Source organism: Aquila chrysaetos, chromosome 23, assembly GCF_900496995.4.
Source record: "Aquila chrysaetos chrysaetos chromosome 23, bAquChr1.4, whole genome shotgun sequence".
NCBI lineage: Eukaryota > Metazoa > Chordata > Aves > Accipitriformes > Accipitridae > Aquila > Aquila chrysaetos.
Genome location: NC_044026.1, coordinates 5079259 through 5093028, shown reverse-complemented (window position 1 = coordinate 5093028; position 13770 = coordinate 5079259). Strand labels below are relative to the sequence as shown.

The 13770-nt window shown below is 46.1% G+C and overlaps 1 protein-coding gene across 2 annotated transcripts in view; it reads right to left on the bottom strand.

The window, feature by feature from the left end:
* The window catches only part of FHL2 (four and a half LIM domains 2), a 44675-nt gene extending 38776 nt beyond the window's left edge, over nt 1-5899 (bottom strand). The window contains exon 1 of one of the 2 annotated variants that reach the window (XM_029999300.2): nt 5615-5899. The gene's annotated coding sequence lies outside the window, so the exon portion shown is untranslated. The remainder of the gene's footprint in view (nt 1-5614) is intronic. The other variant, XM_029999297.2, reaches the window with a different exon arrangement.
* Between the last annotated feature and the right edge of the window lie 7871 nt (nt 5900-13770).

The window sequence follows — 13770 nt, the reverse complement described above, 5'->3', positions numbered from 1 at the left end:
AACTGTACCCTAAGACACTAATTGCACTAATAAATCTAGATCCTCCTTAGGTTATGAATCTGCAAGTTACTGAACTGCAAGACTTCAGTAAGATGACATTACAAATAACACCATGGCTTTATTGAAGGTTGTGGTCTACAAAGAAGTGTGAATATTATTACCATGAAGCTCAGACATGTTTCTGCAGCCAGTCTTGGAAGCCTCAGAGTAAAACTCTTACTGAATTTGATGAGATGGAGGGTGAAACAGTTTACAAATGAATGACCTTCTCCATCCTGATAAGACATTCCAATTGTCTTTTATAATAGGTTATTTATAATGATTGAATATTTTCCCATTGATTGCCTAACAAACAAACTTACATAAGCACCTTCCACTATTAGGAAAAGTTCTGTTCTTCTTCTTATTTTAAATGGTCAGTCTAAAATGAGAGGCAACCAGTGTCCTAGCTGGTTGATTGTCATTGTTACCACAGTCACACTGATGTTTTTCAGAACCAGTTCAGTAAAAATAATTAGGAATACATGTCTAACTCATAGCATCAGATCAAGAAAGTACCAATCTCATGCAAAACCTCTTCTTTCCATTCAGGGTTTCTATAAAAGACTGTTAACATTTCCATTGCAGTCTCCAATTTTTCAGAGACCTTCAACTTTGGACAAAAAGGTGCATTGGATTGAAACTTTTTCAGGTAATGTTGGCTGAAAAGACTATAGCCATTACAAGTTTTCAAATAGGTTTGTGTCATTTTCTCCCTGCAGATGAGAATGGATGGTCTAGAAAACCATCATCGTTCCGTCCCTCCTCCTAAGTTTCTATGTTCTTTCATAACCCTTCACTCCTGAATAAACTCTTTCACACCCTTTTGTTTTGAGAGGCAAAGTCATTTCTGCAGACTATTGCTCTCTGTTACAGTCCCACCAAGCGAGGAAAAATTCCTAACAAAATATTTCCACTTTCTACACAGGTTCTTGTTTCCACCAGCAGCACTTGCCATTCACAGGATGTGCTCCTTCTGTGCTCTGGGTCCCACTTTGCACCTGGAAGCAGACTTTCAAGAGTTCCTACAGCACCAGGATAGCCTTGGTTCAACTCATGAATCTCCAGAGAATGGTCCCCCTTTGCTTAATTGAGCAGAGCTGGACATAACATCCCACGTGTTGGCTAGAGGATTTTTAAGGCAGATGAAAGGAAGAGAGGGGAGAGTCTCTCTCCAAGACTTATTTCTTGGAGCCCTACAGCCTGCTGATCCTCGCTGCACTTCAGCACTTGAGTCTACGCTGAAATCTGGCCCTTACTTCTTTCTGAATTAGGAAAAAGTGCTACTTTTCTCCCCTAAAAGGATGTCAAGAGAAGAAATACTTGATGATATGAAATGTGGGCCATACGAGTACGTAACACACAATGTGTTTAACCTGTGCTCATGCAAATTCCTGAGCTGGGGCTTACACCCAGAAGTTGAAAACTACAACAAATAGAGTTTATTCTGATAGCTTCCTCTCTTTTATTGCTCTGTACCAGGAGTGCCATGCTATAGAGTGTTGGCACGTCTCTCTCTCTGTGTTATAATCGGTGTCCTAAGCCCTTGAGTGTCCTGCTGCCTTCTGCACCGTTGCAGTCAATGGACTTCATGCATAGGAAATTAGGATACTCAGCATTTAAAAAATGGGATAAATGACAGAATAATGGGCTTCTGTGTGGTGGTATCTGTGGATTGTAGGTATTCCTGTTTTCGTATGGTAATCTCTAGGCTTGGCAGGCTTTGCTTCCCTAGCTGCAGACTACCAAAAAGGAGCACTAGTCAATGTTACCTACTTCCCTCCAGCAGAAAGCATGCAAATTTCGAGTGAGACTTTGGTGAAAATCCGTTAAGCTTGACAGCGAATATGCTGATCTGGCTTTGTTTATGAAGTGTGTGAAACAATTTCTGTCCCCATGTCTGTGCCCATTCTACTCCCGTGACAACGCGGTTTGATAGTGTGCTTATTTTCCTTTTTTAAAGGAGAGTTTTCCTCTCATTTGTTGCGATATGGAAGTTTCACAGGGACAGCAGGAAAAAAAATATTATAAAAGAGAACCTGCACAACTGGCTTCACACAAAATGTTACTGAAAAGATAAAGTGAAATTGGGAGAAAATATTTTTTCTTCTAGCTCTTTCAGTTTTACTACTTGGTGGCATGTGTTAATGGTAGCCAGTAAATCAACCTGCAGCAGAAACTTTTTGAGTTTTATGAAGTTGATAGATGCCTTTAAAAGGGGTATGGTAGTGCTCCTTCCATGTTTGTGTCAGAGTGAGCTGAGCAAAACCAGGCAGAATTGCTCCAACTGCTTTCAGAAAAACTAGGACTCTGTGTAATATGACCTATGCTTCTCAAAGCTAATCAACGTTAGATGATGAACATTGTTGAAACAGCCTGAGACTTATCAGTATGAAACTGTACTCACTGTGATATAAAGCCAAAGATAAAATACTGCAGCCAGTAATAATTCATCTCGCTGAAAAACAACTGTGTCAGGGTGCCTGTGCTCTGGTTAGACAATACACAGCTACAAAAAAGGGAAAACTGGTAAGGGAAAATGTGAAAATGCGCTATGGTGGTGCAAAACTACACAAGTTTGGCACTATTAAAATTAGAAGGAAAAGGAGATCTGAGCTTTGCTAATTATCAGTGGAAGTTTCTAAGAAAAATCCAATTGATTTCAGCGGGGCCAGGATTTCACCCCCAAGTCAGTATTCACATTGCCTTCCTTCTCTGGTTTTCTTCCTTTTAAAATGGCCTTTTTCATTTTCTGTATTAAAGAAGTGTTTGAATGAGTCTGCCCCCTCCCAGCCTCTTGCCAGCTGCAATCAAAGGTCTGCCTTGTTCTGATGGCTTGCTGTTTGGAAGGGAAAAAGTAAAGTTATTCATCCATTAATCATATTTTCAAATGCTAGGTAAGAACAAAGTATTATTGTTGGAAAGACTGCCTTTAGAATGGGTTCACTTTGGGAACAGGCTTTGGGTCTTTTTGTTTTATTTCACTTTTAAATTCAAATCCAGTGAAAAATCCCTGCATTAGTATGTATGTTCCTGCATTTTCTTAAACCAAAGATCTTTGGCCAACATATTTTTTTAAAAAAACCCTAATGTTTTGCTGCGTATGATTGGAATGCTGCTTCTGCTTCTTGTTTTTAAGAGGGGATACTGTCAATACACCAGTGGCGATACTTTAACACTAAGTGCCCAGCCAGAACGATTTTGTTATTTTTATTGTTTTAGCCCGAGGCTTGGATGATAGACAAAGAATTTGAGGACATGAGAAAATTTCTAGTATGGGAGAAGTGAGACTACTCTATAAAAAAGTATTTGTTTTGTACATGATTTCTTTATTGCACAATTTACTGCGGAGGCACATCAGTTTAGCTTAATAGCAAGATTTTGGAAAAAACCAGACCAAAAGGAGCAGCGGGTCCGGCTAAGGCAGCAGCCAGCTCCCGCTGGTGGCCTGCTGAGAGTCAATGCTGTGCTCTCTGGTGGGACGAGCTACCCTTGGGCTCCAGCCAACTTACAAAACTCATCTCCCCGGTGCTGGGGAGCAGAAGATCAGAGCTCTGTGTAGATCTGAAGAGAGCAGACCACGGGCTAGTGGCGGGACTGTTACTGCTGGAGAGCAGAGAGACATGCTGAGATGCCGGCTGCGGTGTCTGAAGACATTAAGCCTTCCAAGGCATCCATGCAGGGACAGTAACCTTTGAGATAAGATAGGCGTGCGTGCAGACAATTTGGCATTTTACGTGCCTTCTTTCTTCCACCGAAGTTATGTGCTGTTCTTCACAGGTAAGGTGGAACAACCTTGTTCCTAAGCGTGCTGTCTCAGCGCTATCTACGCTGATGGTCACGGCCCCCACCAGCATAAGCCTGGAGCGCTCAGCCAGACAAGATATGTTAACCGAGGACGTCCACCATGGCAGTGGGTCCCCATCACGGGTGAGGTTGGACACACGGGGTGACCCTCAGAGGCCATAGCTGTACTCATAAATCAAACAGGACCACAGCATGCTCCCAGGCACTGAGACCCAGTCAACCACGCTGGTCGGTTGTCCAGATTCCGGCTAGGGCTCTCCTACGTGGGCACGGCTTGGGAGAAAATCCCATCCCTAGGACATGTTTTGCATGTCGCCACTCGGTTTCAGAGGCCAGGAGTGTGTAATGGCCCGGGCACGGCCCCAGGGCCGCATCTCCCATGGGAGCATTGCCGGGCATATCGCACGCATTGCCACGATAGAGCCCGAGAGACGGCGCGGGGACCCGACCCAACTTCTCCACGGCCACCAGCCTGATCAGCACCTGGTGTAAACACCCACCTCTCAGCTAAAGTCGGTGGATCTCCAGCAGCTTTGGACCAACTAAAGACCTACCCTTTTGCCTCTGAAATCCTCACTTAGGGACTGAGCCCAATCCCAACCACTTTGAAGTGAGTTGACCTTTCCTACAAGCCTTGGCTTTGGGTTAGGTCTAAGGAGTCCTGCTCCCCAGGGGTGCCAGGGATTTGTGATCCTGTTAAAGTCCGTGGAGCAATGGTCGCTCAGCATTTTGGAAAAAAAAAAAAAAAGCCTTCTTTCATTTAATTTCCTAAATAATGGAATAGTAAACAAACTCTGGTGAAAAATGTAATAGCTTTAGTTCTTGGGCTAAAAGTAAATTAATATTTCTTACCTTTGTGTCATACTTTGTGATCCTTGGATTAAAAAGCCTCTCGTTACAAGAATGTTTATATTAAAAATGCCTGTGTAAATGCATCCAAACAAATGTACACACATGCACAAACAATCTTATTTTTCCAAAGAGGTCTTCTTTTATTGGCTTCATTTGAAAATTAATGCTCTCATGAGATGAGGTTAAAAGTAATTTAATGTAACAATAGCCTGATAATTGGCATTTGGCAGTTATTGCTAATGCTATTTTACAGGCTAGATCTGACGAATTCCTGCTTTGACACCCAGTTATGTTTCGGTGCTTCGCTTTCTCTTCCCTTTTCACACAGCTGCTGTAATCCATAACAAGTGATTGTTTAGACACGAAATCAGCAAGCATCGCCTGTAATTTGCCTTTCTTTCTTTCATGGCCATTAGGAAATGGTCTGAAAGAGGGGAAAAAAGTAAAATGTTCCTTCTGTCCTCTTTTTTTTTCACTATCTATTCATTTCCCAAATATTCATCATAAAGAAGAAAATGCTGATAGAGGGGAAAAAAAAAAACCCAACCTAATCAAAAGCTTTCTGGCTGAAGTCATTCAGTTTGCTATTCAAACAGGAAAGTGTCTATAGTTAGACATGGTTGTGTTCCTTGAGAACATGAAAACATGACAGCGTATTATTAGTGCAGAAACTAAAGAGCAGCTGTTAGTTAGCACCTGGTTCCCAACAGCAGACTGGAAATACAAAGAGACACGCTCTGTATGTGCCCTGGCAGCAAGAAGAGAACAAACATCTTAAAATCCACTCTTCCCCTAAGAAAGCAGCGCTCCCCTCAGGATATCTACCCAGAGCCCTGAGAAATCATTGCGAAGGGAAAGCGAAAAGGAGAAAAAGGCCCAAAGGACAGTGAAAAACCAAACCAAGGCACTGCCTTACCTTGCTGCAGCTCGGTGCTGCCTCTGCTTGCGAGTCTGCGAACGAGAGAGGACGGGGACTTGCTGCTTTATCGAATTGCCCAAACTATGTGTTTAGTAATTAGGCAGTTAGGCGTTCGTGCTTTGGATGAGCTATAAATATAGTCTCTCCGAAGTGCCAGCCATCCGCAGGAGATAAGGACCGCAGCACCTCTGTGCTACCAGCCTTTTAAGGCTTCGTAGCTAGCGAGGTATGAAGAAAGGGCTGCCGAGCTCCTGAGCAGCCCCGGCCCTTCGCTCCGCTCCGTTTGGGAGTGCCTGCTCTTAAAATACACTCACCTGCTGTAGGGAGGTCCTGCGAGGGACCCCAAGGAGCCGGGCGATATTTCAGGGCTTGATATTTTGGCTGAGCTACGAGCAACTCTAATTTCTCAATCAGATTAGCTGTCAGGGCCCTGGGATTGACAGAAACACCCTAGGAAATGCCGACTGCTTTGCAGATCTAACGAACTCCAGCTGCCCTTCGCCTGCCTGTCTGTCCGTCCCAGGTGTGCAGCCTTGCTGCAGGGGAGCCCCTGCCTCGTGTCCTGCCTTGTTTTACCCCCGCACCTCCTCGCGTGGGGAACGGTAGTGCCCGTCCTCCCATCCCACAGCAAAAACCATCAGCGACTTTAGAGACTAGCCTGAGGTCACGAAATAAATCCGCGTGGGCAGCGGGGCCGTAGCTCAGGAGCGAGCTCGCCGCCCGGTGCGACGCCGGGTGAAGAGGATTCTCGTACATGGAAGGAGCGAGAGATTAGAGGTGGAAAAAAGCTTTTCCAGCAGCTCCCGTGGGCAGCGTCTTGCTGGCTCTGGAGGAGAACGTGCCCGAGCAAGGCTCAGCGCAGAGCGGGGGGTTACAACCTGCCTACCTCCTTGCCAGTGCTGGGTCCTGCTCTGCATTTCAATGTACTTCTGCAGAGAAAGCCGCGGCAGAGACACAGCCCTTGATATGAAGTTCAACTATTTTAAGGTGGTTTTTTTAAGGGGAGGGAAAGGAAAATCTCTCTTTACGACAGGGAGGTGAAGAAATAGCATTGGGCAGCCTCCACGTGCAGGCAAATGACTCTCTTTTACACAGCAGCATACTTCTCTGAAGAAGTACTGTGCTGTTGAACTGAGATTGCCAGTTGTTCCTCCTCCTGACCGAAGCAGGAATATTTGCTGAGGGATTTGATTTCTTTGCTGGGTTTATTTATTACTTCCACAGTCCTGAAGAACCCCCCATTCCCTCAATCTCTCTCTTCTCTTCAGAGTGCCGGTCGAGCAATAGTCTTTAGGAGATAGCGTCACCTCCCAGCTTGTCTCAGCTCGTTTGGATAGCAAGCACGGGTCAAGCCCTGGAGACTGGATACTAACACAAACCATGTGCCAGGTTTTCTGACATGACAAACTGATTTATGGTTTGACATGGAGCCCAGTCAGGTTTTACGGTTTTAACTCCAAGCCAATGAGAAGTTGGCATCTGAAGGGTTCATCCTAACATAAAAAAGCTCATAACAGCACGTCCTCGGCCCCTGCCAAGCAACATGATTTGACAGCCTGAGTCAAGTCTCTTGGAACAAATGACTTTCACACATCTCCTTTTGTCCACGCAGAAATGCCCAGCTTCCAAGCACCGTGGACGAGGAGCGTGGCCTAGAGACTTAAGTTAGGGAGATAAGAGAAATATCCCACAGATTTCTGATGAAAATATTGTTCATCCTAGAGCTAGTGGTCTTTTGCCACATGTTCCTTTAGCTACCATGTAAACAGCTCTTTCTCACTTCCCAGAACAATAAACAGTTATGAAAAGCTGTATAAGCAGCAAAAATGTGGTAGTTAGGACTTATGTTTGGACAGCTCTGGAAAGCCTCAACCTTTTCATGTTAGCCATTTTTTTTGTTTGCATGATTCAAAGGTCCAGTGATGTTGTAGAAACAACCTGGATAAAAGATGGTTGTCCCCAGCCCCAGCCCAGGATATTCTGGGCACGAACGACATGTTTAATCCCCAGGTGTCAGCCCGATTACAGAGCACATTTGGATCTGGTGTAAACATCGAGCAACTGGGGACCAGCTTGGGGTAAAGGTGGCCTCCCAGCACACTTCACCTAACTACTTGAGAAGGTGGATTACAGATCTGTCAATGCACACATTACTGCTTTTCTCGCTGAAAAAAAGCAAATGTCCTGTAAAGCTGGTTGCCCCCGCACTGTCCCTCTAAACTGTCCCAGTTTCATTTGGGGTATTGCTTTACTCTTTGATGAGGCTCACCGGGGAAAGGAGGGCTCCTTGAAAAAGGATGCCATCAGAAGGCTAAAGCATCAGGGACAAGTCAGGCTGCTAACGATGGAGGAGCAGTATTCCTGTGGGTGTTGTCTGGGAGCAGAGACATCTCCGGGCTTCTCAGCTTTATAGCAGCATTGGAATTTAGCCCTTTAAAAAGAGGGGCTGAAGTGCTCTGGCCCAAAGCAGCAGGGGCATGGCAGGACCTTTTGCCATGGGTCTGCGGCACCGGAGCCAGCCCTGCTGCTCCCATGGTTAAGGCACAGGGAGGAAGCAAAGCAAGAATTTCAGCCAATTCTCTGCTCCAAGGCAACGGGAGGTGCATGTGCTAGAAGGGCTGCTTTCTGTGCTTTCGCAACAGCAAAGGAAACGCTGCAAGTTTTAAGCACAGCACCCTGTGGAAATGAGACCAAGGTCCCGTTACCTATTCGTTACACTAAGGTTAGAAGTTTTATCACCGATCAGGATCCACCCCGTCATTCTCTGCAAGTCACGGAAGATGCCAGACTGTGGGCATCCAAGAAGGATGTAACTATTCAGGATAGCTTTAACAAACAAAAATCTCACCAGCTTGCACCGGTACTACCTTTTCTAAAGGAAGAGCTCTACTGACAGATAGTCATGGGAATCTGACCTTGCTGTCCTGACATTTGTGTTCCTGGTAGGTAGCACAGGGACTAAAACCATGTTATGATGTTGTTGAGCCTTTAATCTAATTTGGGGGATTTAGAGGTAGGTTCTGTACATATGATATTGACTGCCAGAGACTTAGCAGCAGAGCCAAAGGGGAAGAGGGAGCCTGTGGAGATTTTGCTGGTAGTCAATATTTTGCAAACACTTTACACTCAGGCCCCGGCAGTGAGGAAGATGGGATTAGCTTTTGCCGTTACGAACTGGCGATTCGGCTGTGCTGGCAACCCATCAGCCTGCCTCCTTCTTCTAGCCCTTCGCAGCCACAGGTCACACCAGTATCTTCCAGATAAGACATTTGCACATAAAACCCCAAACCCAGCCGCCCCGCACCTGGGGGAAAAACATGTACAAACACTGACCCCCATGCAAACCTGCGGGTACGCAGCCTTTTGCCAGGAGGCACAAGGGGCGTCAGGAGCATTGCACATCTTCAGGCCTTCCCATGCCTGTGAAAATCCTCGCGGAAGGCAGTTTTTGGGCTCCGACACCGGCAGCCTCAGGGATGCCAGTGACCTCCAGGCCCCTGAGGATGGAGGAGCACCCGGAGGATCCCAACCCCAGGTCCCTCTCAGTGGGTGGTTGTCCTCTCTGCCACCACCGTGCCCAGGCTCTGGAGCACAGGCAAGGTGGAGGTGCCTTCACACGAAGCAGCAAAGCACGTTTGATTTCCAAGGGCTTCGTCTCTGCCCACCTTCCCCTCCCGCCCTGTGTTTTGAGCCGAGGTTTCAAGAAGAAGTCATCGCCGCAAAGATACGTGCGGGCTTGAGGGCAGGCTGAAATGCTCGCAGCCCTGTGACCTCTGTGTTTTCCATGGGCGCTGTCATCAGCAGTTCACCTCACCTACTTTTTGCCATCAAAAGCTGGCATCTAGCGTAAGCCGGTTATCTGCGTGATTTCTTTGGTGGGTGGAGGTGCCTATCTCCCACTGCTGAGGAGGAGAGGAGATGACTCACACCAGACAGCTAACTTCTGGTGACTGAAGGTATGAGAAATGCGCCTCACTCAGCGTGAGATGCCCTTGCTGTGTGTAGTGTGCCACAAAAATGCCTGCGTTGGGCCAGATGTAGGTTAGCCTAACCCATTTTCTTGCCTCCAGCAATGGCCAGTAGTTCATGCTTGGGAATATATATTCCCCAGAACAGTTTCCTGAATTCCCATAGGTGTTGGTTTGGGGACTCTCTGAGACAGAAACAAACTATATTTAATGACCTTGATGGATTTTTTTTTTTTTTCCCTTTTCTTTCCATGAATTTCTCCAGCTGTTTCTGAACCCAAATGCTCAGGGTGTTTGGTCCATCCCATGCCCAGTCTCTGCAGCTTGCACCCCCCAGGCCTGGGGGCTGGCAGAGGCTCAGAGCACAGGCAGGAGCATTCTTTCCAGCACAAACAATACCACGTTGGGGTAAATGATGCAGATGAGCCTTAGTCTAAAAATTCAAACACCCAACTCTCCAAAACCTCTGAGGCCAAACTTTGCATGGAAAACCTAGGGAGCTTTCCCCTTTCTCCCCCTCTCCATCCCACTCACACTGGAGGAGAGGAATCCCATCCCCAGGCTGCACTGCTGCCTTTCTGCCCCGACTTAATGCCCCTATATCTGAGGGTTCACCTTGCCAATCTAGTGACACAGCCCTGACAAACGCCCTGGGTAATGAGAGGACTGGATGGTGCCTCTTTAGCCAGAGGGACCTCTGGATATATTATCAGAGTGCAAATAAGGTTGGAAAAGCAGGAATCATTTCTTCTTCACTTCATTTATCTGCCCAGCAAATGCTACAGCTCACAAAAGGCCACTGCTCTTAGCAGCTGTTTCGTGGCCCCACCTCTGCCCTTTCCCATTTTGGCTGAAATACTCGTTCAGTCCGCTGTAGCTGCTGTTTTTGGATCATGCTAAGACTTCTTCGGTCCAAAACTAATTCTACCCTCATAATCCACCAAACTAAGTCCTGATAAAGCTAAGCAGGCTTCACTTAACAACAAGCTGCGATATAATTATTTGTGGGTTGCAGTGACAAAGGTATCCAAGTGATTGCCTGAGTTCAAAGCAGATGAGAGAAGCAATCCCAGTAACACCAAATTTTGGTGCCCTATTTGCACACTCACCTGCCTGTTTGAATTAATATCTTTACCCCACTGTACCTAAGTCCACCAGTGAGTATGAGTACATGTGCAAAAGAAACTTTCAGGACTTCTTTTAGAAAAGAGGTATTTTCTCATGAGATAACTGTTATCTGAGAGAAGTACAGCGCTGCGACCCCAGCATCAAGAGTCGGGAATTGCCACTAGCAAAATTAAGCAAGCAAGAGCCCAGTCTGCTTCGCCTGCCCCCAGGTACAAAGGTGCTTGTATAGATAAGGAATTTCAGCCTAAGCAGTTTTATTTTGGCATGCATAAAAGACTAAAGCAGACTTTTGTAACAGAAGCTGTAGATTGCCTTAGGCATAGGTGTAATTGCCAGCCCACCCATAAGCAATAATAATCCCAGCTCTGACATTAATTCATTGTGTGACCTTGGACATGACACTCACATCCACATTATCAAACCTGGCAAGTGCATGCAAGTCCCACTGAAGGACAGAGAAGCTGCAAGTGCCAAGCACTTTAAAAAAATCAAATTAAGCTCCCTGGGGCTCAGGTTTCCCACTTATAGGGGAAACTATGAGAGAGATCATTGCTGAGAACAAGATCTGAAAAATACACTGAGATCATAAAAAAACCCCAACCCTTAGCAGACTAAGAATTTCCCAGACCTCCACAGCCATTAGAAGGATCCTGCTGGCAGGAGCACATTTCCCAGCAAAAATCCCCAAGAGTGGCTGTGATAGCCCTTTCCCTACATCTTCTGCCTCAGGGTTCATGCTGGCTGGGGGCACACGGTCTCAAGCAGAGGTGCACCCCAAAATCGTCCTGTCCGCACACACTACATGACAGTCAATAGGCTGTTCTTAGGACATATTAAGTAGGACTTCAGTTGTAAAACAAGTATGATATTATACTACCTTCAAAGGCATTTCCCAAAACAGCACAGAAATAGAAACTAGGATAATGCAGCTGGCAGTGGTGATAAATCTAAAATCTTGCATAAAATGTTTAAGCCTTGTATCATTTCTGCACACTGCGGAATAGGACAGTGGCTCCCCTTTTTTGGCATTGCCTGGGTGTAAGCCCGATGGCTCAGGTTAGCCTGCTGAAGGCCATCGTGTGCAATCTGAAGCAAGCCCAGCAATATTAAAAAGTTATGTTTATAAAGAGCAGCTGTTGGTGTTACGGTGTATATCCTTCCCCTGGAGACATAATCAGCTGCGTAACTGGTAACTCAATCTTTGCTAGCGGTTTGTTGCCTTGCTGATAGAAGAGCAGCCCGGGGCTACCATGGACCTTTTAGGCCATTTAGCACAATGTAAAAAATTTCACCGTAGAGCCTAGATTAGCCTGGACGCGAGCGCCAAAATTAATGTCAAACCTGACACCTACTTGTTCCCCTCACCCAGATCCTGTACGTGACTATGATGAGCCTCAAACGCTTGTTTTCTCTCTTCGATGAGTCACTGATTTGCCTCTTTTCTCATCCCTAACATAAAAAGCCTTCACCTGATTGTATTAATACCTTTTCTGTTTCAGTGATGACTTTTTGTGAGAGCTCACAGGGATTTTGCTGGTGGCTGAAAAAAGCTATGTGTATTAAAACTGGCACCCTAAATTTATGGCCAAGTTTGACAGAGAACATGACATTTACCAGGAGGACAGGTCTTTATGGTACCCCAGTTAAATGACAGTGCTACTTCTGTCGTCATCAGAGCTGCTCAGATTTTTCAGAAACGATTTAAAAACAAATAATCAATTCTATGGCCATGCATTAATTTGAAAGTCTTGACAGACATGTTTAGCCATTAAGTTGTCAGAGCGCAGAAACCAAAACCAAGGCATGCTGAACAAGGAAGCGACATGTCTTTGCTATGTGTGTCTTGTCAGCTGAGACTAGCTAAATTGTTAGTTACGCACTGATCGAAATACACAAAGAGCTCTCTGATTTTCAGATTGTTGGGAAAAAATACACAGTGCCTTTTTCATGCTTTAAAAAGATACGCTTACATACAATATAACTGAAGGATAGTGAGATTAGAGTCTTCGTCATGCGAAATCTGCATTCTGTTTTTGCACATGTCCTGACTAAAGAATTTGCTGATCTTTTCCTAATTGCCACCTGTACGCCTCATAAAAACCATCATCCAATGTAATACTAGACCACCTTAGCATTACCATAATTTTCTTTGCGTTTCTGTCCATATCGCACCATCTCTTCTCCTCTCCGCTCTTACGGCTGGCAAGCCGCATCTCCCCGCTGTTTCCTTTCTGCCCCGGGCACCTGCGGTGTCAGCAGTGTGGTCTGCCAACCTCCCCTCTCCGCTCAAGCCACGAAACCCGCAACCTAATCCTCTCCATCTCTGCCTCCTTAACATCCTTGCCAACACTTCTTTCCCCTCAAGGTTTAGCAGGTGTTTCCTCAAAACATCTGCACTTTTCCCCCTTCACCGCATTCCCCGCGTCTCCCCGCTTAACTTTATCTCCCCACGGCACGTTATTCCTCTCCGCTTTGCAGCTGACAAATGTTCTCGCGCTATTCCTCACCTGTCAAGCCCCGCACGAGCGCTCGCGTCTGGCACCGTTTTGGCAGGGCACGCCGAACCGAGGCGAGAGCTGAAGCCACCTGTTGCAGTTGTTGTTTTACGGCTCCTCTGCCGTGCCGGAGCACGGCCCTGCCTCGCAAACCGGAGTCTTGTGGAAAGCGGTTCGAATCGATAAATCACCCAGACACGCAAGGTTATCCCCAGCACCAGCGATAAGGGCAGCTGCTGAGCGTAGCCCAAGCATCTCTTGGAAAACACTTCTGTAAACAAATCTGCCATTGAATTTCTGGGCACAAACGTTAAATGTTCTGGAGGGCACCCTGCCAAGATGGAGATGAGAGGTTCACACCTCGCTTTGATCTGTGATTGCAAAAAGCTTGGCTCCCACTCAGCAGACAGCAGTGCTTCTTTCTATCTTTTAGGAAGAATGAGCTCTTTTGCAAGAGCCTATTGAGAAGAAGGCATTTTTCTGCATCCCTGCCCGAGCCGCGGGCATCGCCCATGGTTTGCAATTGAGCATGGACCTGAAGAGTTTCAATAGTTGCCAAAAC